The sequence below is a fragment of the Coturnix japonica genome, chromosome 4, assembly GCF_001577835.2.
Source record: "Coturnix japonica isolate 7356 chromosome 4, Coturnix japonica 2.1, whole genome shotgun sequence".
NCBI lineage: Eukaryota > Metazoa > Chordata > Aves > Galliformes > Phasianidae > Coturnix > Coturnix japonica.
In genome coordinates this window covers 34,971,910-34,990,030 of record NC_029519.1, presented here as the reverse complement: position 1 = coordinate 34,990,030, position 18,121 = coordinate 34,971,910, and the positions used below count along the sequence as shown (strand labels likewise).

General features: G+C 48.9%; 1 protein-coding gene and 1 long non-coding RNA gene across 5 annotated transcripts in view; one reads left to right on the top strand and one right to left on the bottom strand.

Annotated features, from left to right (window-relative positions):
* IRF2 (interferon regulatory factor 2) overlaps window positions 1-8,829 on the bottom strand; it is a 38,493-nt gene extending 29,664 nt beyond the window's left edge. Inside the window, exon 1 of one of the 4 annotated variants that reach the window (XM_015861404.2) lies at window positions 8,585-8,829. The gene's annotated coding sequence lies outside the window, so the exon portion shown is untranslated. Of the gene's footprint in view, window positions 1-4,492; window positions 6,839-7,884; window positions 7,990-8,584 lie in introns of those variants that run through there. The other 3 variants (XM_015861403.2, XM_032444499.1, XM_032444498.1) reach the window with 3 other exon arrangements.
* A 172-nt stretch (window positions 8,830-9,001) lies between these two features.
* LOC116653390 lies at window positions 9,002-17,028 on the top strand. The gene is made up of 2 exons (XR_004307097.1): window positions 9,002-11,471; window positions 12,530-17,028. It is a non-coding gene; the product is annotated as an uncharacterized LOC116653390 (long non-coding RNA).
* Window positions 17,029-18,121: the final 1,093 nt, after the last annotated feature.

The following is an 18,121-nucleotide window of genomic DNA, read 5'->3' as shown; positions in this document are numbered from 1 at the left end:
GAGCTGCTATGAGACAATGCTTCAGCTTCTCCATACCTACAACAAGGTTTCCATTTTACTGTCTCTTATGCTGAATACAAACATAACATAAGATATGAATATCTGCTGCTGAGCCCATTCGCTTCTTTGGCAACACAGTGCCTTACATCAGCTGGGAACTTGGCCCAGGCTTCTAACAAAAAGGTTGTTAAAGATCATCCCTGCAGTATCTGTGCCACCAAGATCGTCTGTACACCCACAAATGTCCCCAAGTCTGGTGAGCATACAAAGCTGCTGCTTCACTTTAAAGGAATACTTTGTTTCCTTCTTTTCTCTCTTTTGTTTCCCTGGTCTCACCTTGACTCAGGATGGAGATGTCAACTTCAGATGGGGTCAGGATGACAGCACGTCCACACAAGCGGCAGCCAACAGCATGTGATTACATACAATTCTTTCCCTGCCACCTTCTCTAGAAGTCTGAAATACAGCCACAATTGTACCTGATTTATTTACTCCTTAAGCTTTGTTTTAGGCCTGGTGATTGCTCAAGATTTGTTTTCAGCACCTGGGAAGTGTCAAGATTTTTCCCCCAAAAGCTGCCAGAAGTCAAAGTGGTCTTTTTTTTCAGTAGTAGATCAGTCCTTCACTCAGACAAGTTTAGAAAGGGTTTGTTTACAACAGGAAAAATAACAGGCGTTGTTGTCAGGCAACAATTAATTCCATGCATCGGGGAAGTAGTTATCCCCAAATAAATCAATTCTAATCTGGAATTAACTGCTCATACACAAATTCACTCCCGAACACCCACATATAATAGCTGATGCGGCTCCATTGCGGCCAAACCCAGCACATTCTTAAATCTGTCAGGAAAACTCAGCATTTGACAGCTGATTCACAAGGAATTTTCCAGGCTGATGAAAACTACAAGGCTGTTAAGGCTCAAACAATTCTCAAGAATCACTTATTTTATCACACTAATGCAGCTCAGCAGCATTTTTTCAAGTCCCTACCCAGTTCTGTTAGGCTCGGTGCTCTGTGAGGAGGCTTGCAGGAGACATCCCTAAAACATCTGCCCAGCACACATTTCCTCCATGCAACTGGTCTTTATGAAAGCAACACAAAATCATATGTGCAAGTACCTAAAAGATGGGGATTATACACTGTAAACATCCTTTTAAAAGCCTGCAGCATTCATCCCCTGTCCTGTCACTCCTCTGACTAAATACATGGTCAGGACACCACAAGTAAGAAAAGCAGCCGCTGTAACCAGAAGTCCTTAATCTCAGTGTTCCCACACTGGGAGCTTGTGAGGATTGGGCAAGCCTCCAGAAAAGACGGTTATGTTTTAAAGGCACTCAGAGAAGCAGAAAAATTATTTCAGACAGCTAACATCGAGAAATGCATTCAAGGAAGAGCTTTCACATTTACTGGCCATGACCTGAACCTGATGTAATCCACCTTGCTCAGATTGGACTCGTTTCCCACAGCTAGCCTTGTTTGTGTAACGTACTGTTCTGCAACGTGCAGCAAAAACTATTTGCACACTACACTAAAGTACGATTTAATATTTGTTTAAAGCTTTCACTTTATTGTCTGGGCAAAGGCAGCCTCTACCACCAAAGTTAATAGCTAATCCACATCTTCTTTTGCTACCCTGACTTCTGATCACCAGCACAGCATCCAGAACCAAGAGCAAAAGTCAGAAACCATCCCTGCCTAACTACTCACCGAGCACCAAAACCAGCCCTCTCGTGAAAGCAGTTTATCCCTCAATTCCAAGGGAAGGGATGACTTCCAAACACCTGGCTAAGATGGTTCAATTAGTAAAGAGATATATATGCTGTTTTGGTTTAGTAAAACACACTTGTGCCACTTGCTTAGCACGCTTGCTTTAAGGACAGACCACAGAAGGCACAGACTTAGGGGCTGGGATACTCTGAATCATCCGCACTGCAAGCTGGAAACATGTCTGTCACATGCACTTATTTATGCTTACAAAAATAGCACCGTGAAAGAAGCAGATGTGTGAGCACAAAAAATAACTTAAATTGAGTTAGTTATCCCAGAGATACTGGCAGACAGCGGTGAATTTAACAGAGAAACATTCCTCTCTTGTATGTAAATTGTAAAGGTCTCCATTTCAAGGGCACTAAATAATAAAACGCTTTGTAAAGACACGTGTTGAAACAGTATGTTGTAATCCTACTTTGTACAGATACATTAGTCTTCTCACTACCACAGGACATACAGGAACTTCTTCACTCATTCATGTTGAGATATGAATGGTTAAAGGGATCGCTCATACAATATGTTCTTCCTCTAACGTTTGTGTCAATCACAGACTAACAGCAATGAGACAGCCCCAATTCCTGATCTGCAGCAGCTATTTCTATCTTGGAGGTTTCCTAAAATACTGCAGAGGTAGAGTGAGACCACTCAACTCATCTTCACTGCTATGCTGAGCCAGATAAACAATATTAAGCTAAACAAAGCCAGTCTTCAGCAGTTTCCCTCACAAATCCTGAATCTCCAGAACAGGTTTGGCACCCAAACAACTAAGTCCTGATACCCAATCAACACTTTGTTCAATACAGCCCGTGAATATGCGTCTCTACATACGAGAAGGACACGCATTCCAGTTTCCCAGACACGCCAATGCCAGTATTACTACAATGTTTCCAAGCGCTACTTCCCCACAAGAACAAGGCCACATTGAGCACCACCGGGTTATCACAGGGAGAATTAGATGGGAAAAGCATTAACCAGTGGGCAAAGCTCTTACTGCTTATCCTCTATTCAGTTAAAGGAGTGTTGAAGTCAAATTTACTAACAGATGAAATAAATAACAACGTGGAATTAAACATTACCAAGTCCAGCTCTCACGCTTCCTCGCTCTGTGTTTATTCTTTCATTTTTGCCAACTTGGAAATGAAAACCAATGGAGTCAGTTTCACTTTTGTTTATATTTGGTTTCAATTTTATGCTCAAGTTTTGCTTTCACGTTTTTAACATCACAGCGTGTGGATCTCAAACCCCGCAGGAAAGATTTCAGCAGCTTTAAAGTATTTGCTTCCTGTCGTCCCCTTTTTTCAACAGTGGAATTGTTTTTACTTCAGATAAATTTCATAAGACGCTGTTACAAATTTGGAATGCTTCTGGCAAGAGAATTGGCTTCTTTTGCTTTTCACAATTGATACGCCACGCTGCATTTGATTCAATAGTTCTGTACTTTCCACTTGTTTCATCTCAATTAAATTAAAGCACATCTGTACAATTCAACCAAACATCTTGATTAAGAGCAGCAAGCTCTTATAGCAAGTCGTAAGCAAACCCTCCTTCTCTTGTGCTGTACCCATGCTAAGCATGTCGGTCTTTAAAAACTACTGGAAATGATTCTATAGAAATGGTTAGACAACACCCACTGCAACAGACGTCAACAGTTAAAATCAATACTAGTTTTTCCTACTGGCTATTTTAACCCTAAGACAAGAGCTCACACACTGTCAGTGCAAGGAAGAGCCCTCATAAGGGTCACAAGTAATGATTCAATGTATCTGAAGAAGAGAAGGAAGTTCTTTAACTACACGGAATACTTTTTTCCCCCATAAAGTCATTCTTACAGGAGGAACATGCAGTGTAATAAATCTGGTTTCCTCATTCTTCTTGCTTTGCTGATTTTTTTGTTTTCCTTTCGCAGTTGTGATCTCAAAAAACAAAACATCTGACACTAAGCAGAGTTTATAGCAGCACAAGCTATAATAAAACTTCTGTAAACACTGCCTTATGGCTTATATCCTCAATATAACAATTACCACAGGCCTTTGAAGAACTGAGTTCTAAAAGGTCAATCTTTAACAAGTCACAGAGATAAGTAAGAGTCCCACAAAACAAGTAACATGTGATTAGTTCTCCTTCTTTATCTACAAACAGATCCAGACTTTCAGCACTGAAAGTCCACAAATGGAGGTTCCAATCCTATAAACCCCCCAAAGAATTTTGCTGGAACACCACTCCCATGCAGCTTTAGATGCATGCATGATGCATTGAACCTGTGCCTGGTTAACAAGTCCAGGTGTAACCAGCATAGACTGAACAGGAGCATCTTGGAAACATGTTCTTTATCCTGAAATTACCTAAAAAGCTGTGGCACAAGATTATATTCACAAAGGTCAGTGCACTCTCTCACTTCTCAAGGTAACCTACAAGTGGATCACTTGTCCTTATCCTCATGTAGGAAACCTCTGCCTGCAGTTAGTTCTCAGAAAGAATTCTTGATCGGTACCTGCTGTAGTATGTGGATATTCAGTGCTCCAAGTTTGAAACTGACCTGTACCGACTGCTAAGCTGCACGGCAAGTTTCTCTCCCACAGGCTGCCTAATCGCTTGTGAACCCGCTTAAACTGCTGGCACCCACAGCACGCCAGGGCAGGGAGCACCGCATTTATGGGCTGCCCAACAAACACCTCCTCCTGTACTGAGTGCCTCTCAATTGTTTTCTGAGCAGAACAATTACCTGTTCCCCACTGCCTGTTCGTTCTTCTTATTATACTGGTGATTTCAAGGAACATTCCCATATCCTCCTCAACCATCTCCTGGCCAAGCTGAGGCGCCCCAGTCTTTCACAAAAGCTGTTCTATCCACCTGATTGTCCTCAATGCCTTTCTCTGCAGCTCTGCCGGTTTCACTGCACCCTTTCTGAGATGGGGAAACAGAAACCGTTAATGCTGTTCAGGAGAGGGGAGCAACAGGGGTTTATGGTGGCATGATGGTGCTTACTTTTCCATGTTTTACTCCTTCCTAATAATTCCTAACCCGCCTTCTGTTTCCTGAGCCACTGCTGGGCACAGAGCTTATTTTTTTCATAGGATTACCTTCGTCCTGTGATCTTTTCCCCAGTAAAAACAGTCAGTTCAAGCTTCCCTCCTGTATATAAAGTTAAGACTACATTCCCTTCCATGTGCATTACATTTCATCTGTCTGTTCTGAATTTCATCTGCAGCCTTACAGCTGGGCTTTCAATATAACAAGATCCTTCTGCAGGCTTTGCAGCTTGGCCTTTGGGGTTTTACTACAGGGAACAACAGGTGAGTCCAACAAGCAAACTTGTTCTACGACCACCCAGCCCCTCCTGCACCCGCTGACCAGCAGGGACAACCAGCACCCCCTTTCCATCCAGCAGGCATGGGCTCAGAGCAACCTGATCCCACACTGAGACCAGCCCTACTCAGGGAAGGGCGGTATCAAGGAGATCTCAACAACAGCTCAACAACACCTTTACAAACCCCACAAGACTGGTGACGCACAAAGTCTCCTCAACAAAAGCCAGGCCTATTCTTCGTCAAGATATCACATTTATACCTCCCGCTTACTAATCCCATTCACTAACTTCTGGCAAACAAACAAACACAGAACCAACTGCCCTAGAGCTTTCCGTCTCCACAGAAAACTTGAACAACTGACAAGAGATTTGTCACCTTCTATTCCTGGAACACCAAGGCCAGCTCTAAGCAACAAGTGACACACACCACGGAATGCAGTAGCAACTTCGCATTTTAAGCATCACCTCCTCCATCTCACCCTCTGTTTCCAGCAGTTTATTGATACCCCTTTAGACAGTCACACCTATTGGAGGGCAAACCCCAAACACGCTGACTCCTTAAAACAGTAAAAAGCCTCCAACAAAAGAACCTCTCCAAGCTCTTCCTAATGCACACGACTCAAAGACCTTGTTTCAGTCTTGTGTTGCGACTTTATCTTCCTCGAGCACTCCTTCTGCACATGGATCATTTATCAGCAGACTTCCTGCTTTTGATGCACTTCAAAGAGGATTTACTGTTTGTTTTCATGCTTCTAGCAACTCGCTCCATGACTCTGTTTGGCCTACCTTATTATGTTTAACACAGATATTACATTCTTTTCCATCCTTCTCACTGAGCACAAAACATTAACTTGCTGAAAGATGTCTTTTTACCTCTGCTGAACCACTCCACTTTGCTTTCTGGCTTCTTCAGCTCTTGTGGTATTGCTGGCAGATGCCATGCAAGTGCTTTGAGCCTCTGTTATGCTGCCTTTGAAGAATTACATGCCACCTGCAAGTATTTTACACTTCTGAGTGCCTCTCCCCCTTAGAAACTGTTTTCTTCTTTCATGAAGATCTACTATGGAGAATTACCCACAGACGCCCCTGGTTTTACTGCTCCTGAAACAACGCTTCTCTGCTCTACTTTAACATATGACAGCCAGTCAACACCTTGAACCACGCAGCCTTCATCTACGCTCTTCCTATTTAGGCCAGGAGCACCAATTCACGAGGTCCTGTGCTATTTCCTGTCACAGGCGGCCTTTAACAACCAGCACCCGTCGTGCACATAGATGCTATCCCATCCTTAGGCCACCTGTAGGCTCTGTCACTACAGTATCTGAGCTTCCACTGCTTCTGATACTCCAAGTACTGTATCCCGGAGATGTATTAACAGCATTGTTAATGCCACAAGGATGGCCCTCTCCAAACAGAGGCTATCTCATAGCAAACTTCACATTCTTCACCTATATGCCTCCATTCTTCACCTATAAGTTTTCCTCAGTTTTGGTTTAAAACTTTTATTTTTACACATGCATATTACACATACATAAGTGTACACTTCAGCTTTAGGCACACATGGATCTATCTAGATAAATCTGTTTTCCTAATGCAGGCTCCTTCTATTCTGAATATATTTCCAGTTCCTCTTGAATCTTAGCACCCATCTTCTCATTAAGTCTCATTAAGACTGCTTTTCTGACGCCACAGACATCTGCAGGCCTCCACACAGCGGAGATTTGGATCCTTACCCCCTGTCTAACAGCAATATTTTACTTCTCAAACCTCCTAGTTACCCCTTTCTATGCAGCATGATCCACCCCACAAGGTTACCTGGCTGTGCCTGTAACAAGCCAAACGCATGGAATAGAGCCTCAGTGAAGCAATGCCGTGCCAAAGGACTCACTGCACACTCGTGCTAACCACACTGTGTTCTGTCAGCAAGAAGAAGCCACAGCATGCTGGGGGCACATGGAGCAATGCCTCTGACAGACACCACCACTATGGGACAGTGAAGCCTCAGAAGGGGTCAGTGGCACGGAAAGGCTGTGATTCAGACAGAAACCATCTGCCTCCCCGACCACTTGTGCTAGTTTTATAATTGTGTCACCATTTCCGCACCAGCGTGAATTCAAATTTCGGTGCTACTTTCAACTCTCTTTATTTGGTACTGCTAAAGGATACTACATGCAAATCTAATTAGATTTAGTAACTAGCATCTTAAACATGAAGTATCTCATCTCTGGTTCTGCTTTACAAGAGCTCCTGTGTGCAACAGATCGCTGTCCAGAAGACCTGAGCACAGTATAAATGACAGATGTATAGGAGCAGCGTTCTGGGTGCTGAAAATGAAATCGATAGAATCACATTAATGGGAGCTCAGCGTATAAACAGCTCAGCCTGAAACTCCCTGCTGCGTCTGGTGCTCAGAGGGATATAAGGAGCTGAACGCCGCTGGGATCCGGCCCTGCTGGGCGAGGCAGTCGTTCATTGCAGAGCCTGGATCCCGGCCGTGTGCCCAGACACAGCTCGGCGCTGCAGTGCAAACAGAACTCCGGCTCCCGACTTCTATTCGGGAAGCTGTCCGGCTCTGGGCCCTTCTCTCGCCGCCTCCCTCCCGGCAGGGCACGAGAGCCGAACGGGAGCAACGTGACAGCGCCCCGTATAAACAAAAGGCCGCTGCTGCTGCCGGATCGGACGGGGAGCGCCGTTCCAGCTCCATCTCCGTTAGGTGCCGCCGATACCGGCCCGCAGCTCGTTCCCACCGCGTACTAAAATGACGAGCGCCCGCTCCCCACAGCCGCGTTTCTCCGCCGGATATTTACAGGCCATCCGAGCGCCGGGGAGCGGCCCTGGGCCCCGCGGCCTCTCGGCCCGAACCACCATCCTCGGCGACCATGGCCGAGGCCGTCCGCTCCGCCCGGGCCCGGCGGCAGCGAGGCGGCAGTGAGGCGGCAGTGAGGCTAACACGCTCGGAGCTGCCGGCCGGTCGGTCGGAGCGGAGGCCGCCGCGCGGGTCGCACCGCCCGCCGCTGGGCGTCACCGCGGCGGAGGGTGGGGGGCGGGGGAGGCGCGGCCGCCGCTTGTGTAACGGCCGGGAGGGGCCGAGCAGCGCTCCCCGCCGCGGCCCTTCCCGCAGCCCCTCGGCCCGCTCCGGCCGGGCCGCGCCCACGCCAACGGCCGCGGCAACAAGTGCGGGGCAAGGGGCGCCGCGCGGCCGGGGGGATCCGAGCGAGGCCCGCTCGCAGCCCAACGCCCCGCCCGGGCCCGCGGCCTCCTCCGGCGCCGGGGCCGCGCTCGGTGCTCCCGTGCCCGCTCCTTTGTCCCCACGGCCAGACGCGCCCAAGCACCGGCAGCACCGCGGCCTCCGAGCCGCCCCGTGCCGCTCTGAGCCGCCCCGCTCCAGGGCCGGGCTCTGCCCGCAGGACGCGCGCACCGCCACGGCGGTACCGGTGTAAAAAAACAGCACGAGCAGAACAACAAATGAGACACGAAATAAATCACACGGCTACGGGCGCTCGTTACCTTTCCGGAGCGTCTTCGCGGCACTTATATAATTCCTCAAGGTTACCGCCGTTGCCAGGGGACGCGAAATGGAAATGAAAACAGGCGCTGAATAATCGCGGGAGCAAAACTAAAAGTTACTCCCTCCGCCCGGGCCGCGAAAGGTCCAGATCGAAAGCAAAACAAGGAGAGGAAGCGGCGAGCCGCCGGCGCTTGGAAATCCCCCCGCCTCCCGCCGGGCCGGGCGGCCGCGCAGCGGCGGGGGCAGGGCTGCGGAGCCCGTCATCAAGCGGCTCGGCCCCGGCCCGCCCGCAGCACGCCCGGCAGCCACGGACACGGGGCCCGAGCGGAGCCACGACGTCCCGACGGGGCCGGGAGCCGCGGGGCGTTCGGAGCCGTGGGCCGCAACCGTGTGGGGACAGCAGGGCGGGACTAGGAGCGCTAAGCACGGCGCTTAGGAGCCGGCATCGCTTCGCCAAAGTTCTCGGTCTGCGGCAGGTTCTGCCAACCGCCTTCAGTGTCTGCGTGCCGAGGAGGTGCGAATGGCTGAAGGGAGACCGGGTGCGTCATCTCTGCCCAGAGATGATGAGGGAAAGGCCTCGAGCACGGTGGGAGATAAGGAATAACTCATTGTAAAAGGTCCTGCTTAAATGCAGTGTGTGGCATCCACACCTGTCCTGCATATGTGCACGTCTATACATTACCTTTACATTCTTGCACACGTGTTCAGGTGGGTGAGCTGTATCCACAAAGCCAAACCAGGTAACTGGAAACTCAGGCTGAATCTTTACGGGCTTGAGGTCTCTGTAGGAAATGGTGGCGCACTGAGCCGGCAGTGCTGACCCCAAGCAGGATGGAGGCCGCCCCTACACCAGCTGTGACCAGTGTGAGAATCCACCCAGCTCAGTCATCATCACGCTGGGGAAGGTCAGCTGGGTGCCCCTCAGTTGTCACGAAGCTGGTGTGGAGCTGCAGAACAGAGCACAACCAGGAGCCCATCAACCTCCCAGAGCAGCAGCAAAGGCTCAGGGGAGAGCAGCAAAGACAACTGAGAACATGGAGTGCCCCTGGTGCCCCAGTGACTGCACAGTCTGGGGTCTTTTAGGCTGCAGAGACTGTAGTAGAGAAAAGTAGGGATGCGTTGCTTGCTTTTCTAGCGTAAGAACTAGAGAGCATCAAACGAAACTAGCAGGTGTCGGGTTAAAAGCAGTCGGGAGGAGGAGGCTCTATGCACAGCAGTTAATTGAACAGTAGTATTTCCTGCTTTAAAGTTCCAAGAGGTCACAGGGCATCAAAAAGCACCCGAGCACGCTCGCAGAAGGAAAAAGCACGAGGTGCTGTTAAGCGTGAAGACTGCATCAAACTACCCCCTAAGCAAGTGATTTCTAGAGGCTGGAAGCTGCTTTGAGGCTGCAACAGTATCCATAGACCTCTGCATCTCCATCTCAGTGGGATGTGTTTTCTTAATGGGTTTTGCTTCGAGCACTTTGCTGTGTGGCACAAAGGGCCCAGCCGTGAATGCCTGCAGCCTGCCCAGCACTGCTCAGCCTGCAGAGGGAAAGGTTGGCCTGGCTGGTTCTGCAGTGCTCTGTGGCTATTGGCATTTCCAGTGTACGCTCTTAATTTGTTTGCAGGATGAGTGAGCTATGAAAGTCCGTAGTTGATGCCTCAGCAGATGCCGTGGGAAGAATGCTTACAGTCTCACTAATAATTTAATCTCACATTCAGAGGACACTTTATTCACCAAGTGGGCAGCCTGTGAATGACACAGTTGCCTTCCTGGAGGAACAACAACCAGCAGAATTTCCAGCTCTCTCTTTCCACTTCTTCCCGCTGCCTTCCTCTGATCTCCACAGGGCTCATGCAAAGGCATTAACAAAGACATTCCTCTCCATGTCTTCTGCAATGAGATGTTCCCGGGATGTACTAGAAGTTAAATCTGCTGTGGTACTTTCACAATGCTGGAAGGTAATGGGAATGCTTTTTGATACAGAGCTTCCAACGATGACTTCACTCCACCCAAAGGAAGAGTTCTGGCTTTCCTAACTGCTGTTTCAGTAAGACCTGGCAACGTTCAAATCAGAGCATTTAACCACAGAGCGTCTGATATTCAGAGCATTTTCTCTCCAGAATTGCCAAAGTTTGCAGTTTGCGCTATTCATCATCTTCCACAGGGACTCAGTTGATTCCATTAGCACCCTGCTTGCTGCACGCAGAAGATTAACTGTGCTGGCCTGGCCTTGATTTCTACAAGAAGAAAAGAATATATCCTTCAAAATGGGAATCCATGAAGTTGCAGAGGGTAAAGAAACCATCCAGCTTATTTTTGCAGTTTAATAATATTCAGGGAACTGCTCAGCACTGCACACCAGCAGCACCCCAACACTATCTGCAGCACGTAGAGTGCTTTCTTAAGGCATTTCAATGTAAACTCATCCGTGTGACACCTCTGCTCTCAGCAAGGTGCTTCTGGCCAGGAGCTCTGCCCATGAGAGCATGAAGAGGGTGTCTTCATTACAGAGTGCTCCTCAGCTCTCGTGTTATTTCAGCTGCGCCAATCTGATTGCTGAGAATGTGGATGGTAGGAGAGCTGCTCTGTTGTTGTTGGTAATAATGACATAAAACCATTCCAGGATGGAAAAAAAACACAAAAAAAAAATCCTGTTGCTATTTTAGTGTTGTGAAAGGATGTTTCGGGGTGACTTCACAACAGGAATGTCTGAATTAGCTGAAGAAAGTGCTCTGAGCAAGATATTTTTAAGCGACACTGTAAACACAGTCCTCTGCGGCCAGCACTGAGTGCACTTTGCAAAACGTGCCAGCAAAAATGAGCCAACAAAGAAAAAAGACTGATGTGAGAATGAAGCTTTTCTTTCGCAACACAAAGCCTCTCACACGTTACGTAAAGGTGGGTGCCCTCATTCATTAAGCTGCTGCTTTACCGAGCCACTAGGGGATTCAATCAGAAAGAGACAGGATAACAACACGGCTGAGTGGGCAGGTAGCCCCTCTGCCTCAGTCCTGCTCAGGCAGAGACACCCAGTGCAGGGGCCCAGGCTCCTTTGGGAGCCCCTCTCCATGCTAGGGGTGTTGAACCGGAGGGCAGAGGGGCATGGGGAGCAAACCAGCTGTGGCACCTTCCCAGGGTGTCACCTGGTCAGATGGGTCAGCATGGACTAATCAATGCCCCACCTCTTATCATTGCCCCCATAGCTCCTGCACACCTGCTGTGGGCAGCAGAGCAGCAGCACAGGCTGTCACCCCACAGCCCCTACCTCAGCAGCACAGAAGAATTTGAAGTTTTCTTAAAGCATTTCTGGCTAAGGCTTCCTCCTGATGGCAAGCAAGGCTGTGCTCTGTGCCCACACATCTGTGGGGCTAGGTACAGACAGCTGAGCCTTTCCTCTCTGGCACAGTCCCTGTCTCACCCTGCAGCACAGACTGGGCGATGGCCGAATGTGATCCTGAAAACAAAGAAGCCAACTGTAAGGGAGTGAAATATAAATGTTTAATTTTTGACTCTGCTACCTTAAGCAAAAATGGTCACTGCAAGATACAGAGCCATTTCCAAGACACACAGTCATAGAATCACAGGATGGCTTGGGTTGGAAGGGACCTTAAAGCATCCCCAACCTCTGCTGTGGGCTGGGTGCCCCCCTCCAGCTCAGGCTGCCCAGGGCCCTTCCAACCTTGGACACCGCCAGGGATGGGGCACCCACAGCTCTGGGCAGCAGTGCCAGCACCTCACTGCTCTCTAAGGAAACAGTTTCCTCCTCACATTTAGGCTCAGTCTTCCCTCTTGTAGTTTGAAGCTTTGCACTTGCCCTATCACTATCAGACCATGTACAAAGGCACTCCCCCTCCTGCTTGTAAGCTCTCTTCAAGTACTGGAAGGCCACAAAGTCAGAACCACCTTTGAGGTTTTGGCTGTTTTGCCTTTTCTAATCAGTGTTTAATGATTAACAGATGAGTAAGTGCTGTATAAGGAGTGCTGCCTGTGTTGGAGCTGCCCAGGCTGACCTCCAGAGCTTCAGGACAGCTTCTGCACACTCGGCTTTCCGTTCTTCTCAAGCACAAATGGATCCACCTTCTGCTTGTGCTGAAATAGCTGAAGCCAAGTTCATCTACCACACCTCTGCTGCCAGCCTGCAGAGCCCAGTAAGTTCATCTTCTGAACAGCAGCATCTGGCTCTGTGAGCTGTTTCTGGAGTGCAGCTCGGCAGTGACTCATCTCTCCTGGAGCCCATCTCACTGCATTTCTCCCCCAACCAGTCATTTCTGTCGCTCTGACCGTTGCCCCGCTCTCAGGTTTGCTCAGCCAGCACAGCCCAGTTGAGGCTGTCGAGGCGGGATGCCAGGGCTGGGCAGATAACCAGCAGCGGCAGCACCGACTTGCAGCCCTCTGTTCCCAGAACTGGCTGCACGCTGGGGTCCTGCCAGGGTGGGCTCATGGGGAAGCATTGCAGCAAAGCAGAGGGAGGTGCTGAATCCTCGTGTGTCAGCCCCCAGCGGGGTGCTCTGTATCTGCAACAGAAAGAGGTCAAGGCAGGGGATGGAGGGAGGGAAAAGAAAAAGTATTGGCTATTAATAGCAAATATGAGTAGCAGCTTTATTTTGAATGCCTTATTTAATCAGTGATGTGCAGAAGGCTCACGATGCACTTTACCTGCTGACTTGCCACGTACAGATCAAAGAGGGACCGACAGATTAAACAAACTTTGCAAAGCAGGGGAGTTTTAAATAGGCTGAACATCCAGACTCAAAACAACATGGGGATATTGCTCAGACAGCCTCAGCGCCAGCCTGGGCTCAGGGAATTCAGCCCCCTCCCCTTCCCAGCTGCCGGCATTGGGTTTCCTCACCGCTCTCAGGTTTGCCTTTGTGTTTTCTGTACCTGCAAGAAGTAAACAGCAACAACCAGAAGCTCATCCAGGGCTATGAGGCAGCACAGCAGGTGGGCTCACTTCCTTGGCTCTGGAGGTCACAGCTGGGCCCAGGAGACCAGCTAAACACTGCTAGCCCATTAAGTCAGGGGGAGGATTCCCAAATAAATAACTAAAGCTCAGATTCTTGTGGTAATTATTTGCATATTTGCACCTTGCTTTAAAGCATTCCATGCAGGGCAGCAAATCCTCCTTTTAACCAAAGGAGCACTCCTCAGGTATGCACGCTATTGAGCTGCTAAGCAGCAGCAGCTGCCCCAAGGGAAGGTTGAGCAGACAGAGAGCTGCAGCAAAGGCAGGCGGCTGCCAGGTGGAGGCAGAGCTCCTCCTCTCCCATGGAGGTAGGTATAAGGGAGTGCTGAGTCACCTACTCCCTGCAGAAAGGAGCTGGAGAAATGTAATTTCCTTGCTTTTCTTTGCTCCTGCACCATCACTTCACTTTTGGAGTGAGTTTGGCTGTCGGGTCAGGAGTTTTCTTTCTTGGAAAGCATTGTAGTCTTGTACCTTGGGCTAATATGTAACAGCCTGATAAGCTGGTAATGGTAATAGTTCTCAATCAGCTTCAAAGCAGGAGTAATCTGTCATTCCTTGGCAAGAAAACCTTTAGAGCACATAAAATAGCTGTAAATACTTTGTGGAATTCTGTCAAATAACATTGACACAAAGCCGTTAGCTCTGTGGGTGAGGTTCCTGTGGGCTTCCCTCTCTCCATTCAGGTATTTGGTGTGTCTGTGATGCTCTGCCCCATCTCTCCCTGCCTGCATTGCTCTGTGGGCGCAGCCTGGTGGCCCAGCAGATCTGCCAGCACCCGGCACCCTCAGGAATCCAGGGCTGCTCAAAGCCGTGCCATGTTTAGCTCCATTGCTTTCAGTGTCACATCAGCACCTCTCCAAGCTGCTCCAAAAGCATGTCCTTAATGCTCCAAAAGTGGCCTGTAAATGGAAGGCTCCCTTAGCTGTGTTGGCACGGGCCTGCAGCCAGTGCTTTACATGGCAGCCAAACAAATGGTCGTCCAGCTTATTAAGGAGGGAAGTGGTGAGCTCCACCACAGCCACGCTATCTCTCAAGTGACGGTGATGAAGACGCAGTTGAAGTCCAGAGGAAAGCCAAGGAGTGAACTAAACGCGTGGCTCTCCGCACTTTGTACATGTAAGCTCAGTGCTGGATACCCAAAGTGGATGGTTCACTGGGACTGTTACCAGCCTGTGTTCCCAAAGCAGGGAGGCCCCATCTCTGCCCTCAGCAGCTCCATGCCCATTTCCAGCCCTGTGGGCAGGAGCAGGCAGAGCCTCAGGCAGGCTGTGCTCAGGGCTCACCCCTCACCATGCGTGGCACAAAAGGAACATAAACAGGAAGCATGAAGCCACAGGAAGTTCGACTACAGAAGTTTCAGTGTTCATAGAAGCATTATTTTTAATACTTCTATCGCTGTGCCTCGTGTCAGGAAAGAGCATTTGATTTCTCCCTCTGCTAAGAACTTGGGGAGGTAAAATGTTCCCTCCAGGTTATGCACTGTTCCCCAGCCTGATTCTCACTATGTTACAGCGTGGTGGCACCGATCTGTGGCTGCTCACACCCTTATGCTGGGGGTGCTGGGATTAGACGATCAGTTTCTCCCACATTCTCCATCTATCTGCTTTCTAATTTCTCCTTCTCTGGGCACACCTCACCTCCAGGATTTCCTCATCCAAACACAAACTCAGCTCCATCCCCTGCCCCAATGACAGATGGACCACTGCCTGCTCCAGACACAGTTCTCCCATCACACTAAAAGCCAGACGGTCTCCCCGCTGATTCCTCTTAGTAGCAAAATCTTCACGTAGATAAAATACTATTTCTGACTTCCATTGCCCAGCTCCTGCGCTTCCCTCCCTGCTCGTTTGCCCTCCCTTTCCCCCCATCTCCATCACGCACCACCAGCTGAACACAGATCAGCACCAGTGGTTTACCTGGAGGTTTTTAGCACTGTTATCTATCAGGGCATTCCCCTGGTCTGATGGTTTTGCTTTCTGAACACTCGCAGTGACCACCCTCCCTCCTCATTAATTCTCTGCTCCCCAGCCCCTTCCCCCCATCCCACACCCCTCTTTTGTAAGCCACACGACTTCCTCCTTCCCCCTCCCTGGGAACATTTTCGGAGCATTTTTCAGCCACTTCCCTTTTTCAGGCTCAACACGCAGCCACAGACAAATGAGCACACAGCATCCTGGGCACACACGGGAGTAACCCCTGCCTCCAACCGCCTGCCTGCCGCAGCACATTTTAATCTCATCAACAACTGCACCAACTATTTATAATCAGCTCTCTGATTACATTCCTAAGGTCAACGTCCAGCTCAAAAGACTTGGACTGGCCCGAGCTCTGCTGCAGTTTCTCCCCTCCACAGGAGTTTGCAGAACGTGCTCATTCCTATGTGCCACCTCCCTCCTGCTGGCCTGCTCACCAATGTGTTTTCATGATGTCAAAGGCAGTTCAAAGCCCTGTGCTGGCATGCTGAGCAATGAAGCCCATGCTGTTGTCTGCACACCATGAACCCCAGCAGGACCCCAAGCCGACTGCTGACAGAGCAAGGTGCTATCTCCTTTTAGCCAGCCTTGTTGCATGGTGCCATGCAGAAGGGGTGCGGACTGCAGGAAGCTGCTTTCAGCTGAATGGGATAAAAGGGAAGGCAAAACATCATCGCTTTAGCACCGGAAACTGAAAGGGAGAGAAAGAGGAAATGCCCGTGTCTGTTACAAGGGATCCTACAGAAAGAAATTTCTCTGTAAGGTAGCTGTCAGTGTTTAGTCTTACTTATGTTCTTGCACAGAGTGGTGCTGGTTGTTTCCACTGCTCTCCTTAAAGGTGTTATGGTTAATTAAGTAGATCCTGTACATCCCTAATGACCATGAAATGCAATGGGAGTATCCTTCATACACAGGTCCACCCTCACATCAGGTCCTCTCAGAGCACTCAGCTAACATCACTGCTTTGTGCACAAGAGAAAACCAACAATTTCAGCCTCCTTTAGAGGGAAGGAGGCAACTCAGAATGGGATGGCCCACTTCTATATACAAATTGAGTCCAGAAGAACTATTTATATAATCTAGGTTGGTCTTCTCACACCACATGCTGCTGAATTTCACTGGCTGAGTCTATATGAAGCTCACCATGTTCTGCAGACAGCAGCATCTCAGCCTCACAGCAGACAGGTCCCAGTGAGTCCTCCCAGCTTTGCTGCAGCAGCGGTGACCTACTGAGCTCAATTCCAAGCATTGCCTGCAATCGCTGAACAAAATGCTTTGGAAAACGAATACTGTGCATCTTTCTTCTGAGGCAATTACGTGACCAACTTCATGACAGAACACAGTGGTCTCTAGCAAGAAAGCAGATATGATTTGATGGGAAAAGTTAGGCCTCACTACAAAATTAGGTTTTTAAGACTTGTGACTTACAAAGCCACCAAGAGCTGTGTAAGAGTTGCTTCATTCAGGGCTGTTTCGGTTTTGTTTTTGAGTTGTTTGTTAACGGGAGTTTGGGAGATTACTGTGCTATCTACGGTGACACCCCGTGGTGGTGAAGGGTAGTTATCCATGAACCCTTTATCTCACAACAGCAGGTTCTGCTATGACTGTCCTGCTGCTCACCCTCTGTAACAGCAGGAGATACACCACTGAGAGGTAGTTTCCCATCAGAACAAGCATAATTCATTTTATGATATAAGGATTAAAGTTTCCTGCCGCGATGCAATTTGTCCCTTACTATCTATAAAGTTAATATTTCCAAAAGTGATTTCATAAGCAGAAATCAACCACAAGTAACATGGCATTTGAGAATATAAACTCGATATAAAAATACATCTGCAGTAGAAGAGATTACAGTATGTATCCTGATGGAAGTGCCACAACAAGGCCACAGGCTGCGGCTTGGGAGGCTCAGGATGGGTGCTGGGAACACTCTGGGGGCTGTTTTAGCTGCGTTCTTGGGTGAGTAGCACAGCACGGCACAGAACACGGTACTGCCCAAGAAAGTCACTGTATTCTCATCCTTGGAGGCTCTCAGGATGGGGCTAAAGGAAAGTGCTGCTGGGATGCTGCAGTGCTGGCGATGGGGCTGCTTTGAGTGGGACGCTGGAAACGCCCTCTAAAGGCTCCCTCCAACCACCACTTTGACAAGTGGTTCTGGTTGGCTCTTCAAATCAACTACAGACTAAGGTCAGGTTCCTTCAAAGCCTTTTCAGCTACTATTGACACCAATGATCCAGGTAGCTGTGAGAATACCTGTATGTTTAGTTGAAAACACAAGCACTTGTTTTCCAAGTTCAGCTCAAGAACTGCAATGCTTGGTCTGAATGCCTGCCCAGAACAGTGAAGAACTTTTATTTTGCAGTCACCAGAAAACCCATTTACAATCACCTCCCCTACGTGACTGTTGAACCTCTAATCCCCGTGTCTCACTCTCTCCCCTTATTACCTGACCATCATGTATATAATGCTTTAAAGAAGCATCTCAGCTTCTGGTGTTAAAGCAGATGGGGAAAGGGGAATGATCTTTTTGGTTTTTTGGGGGGGTTTTTTGAGAGGAAAGGATATAATTGCTCAGATCCTAAACAAATAATACATAGAGAAGAGCACTA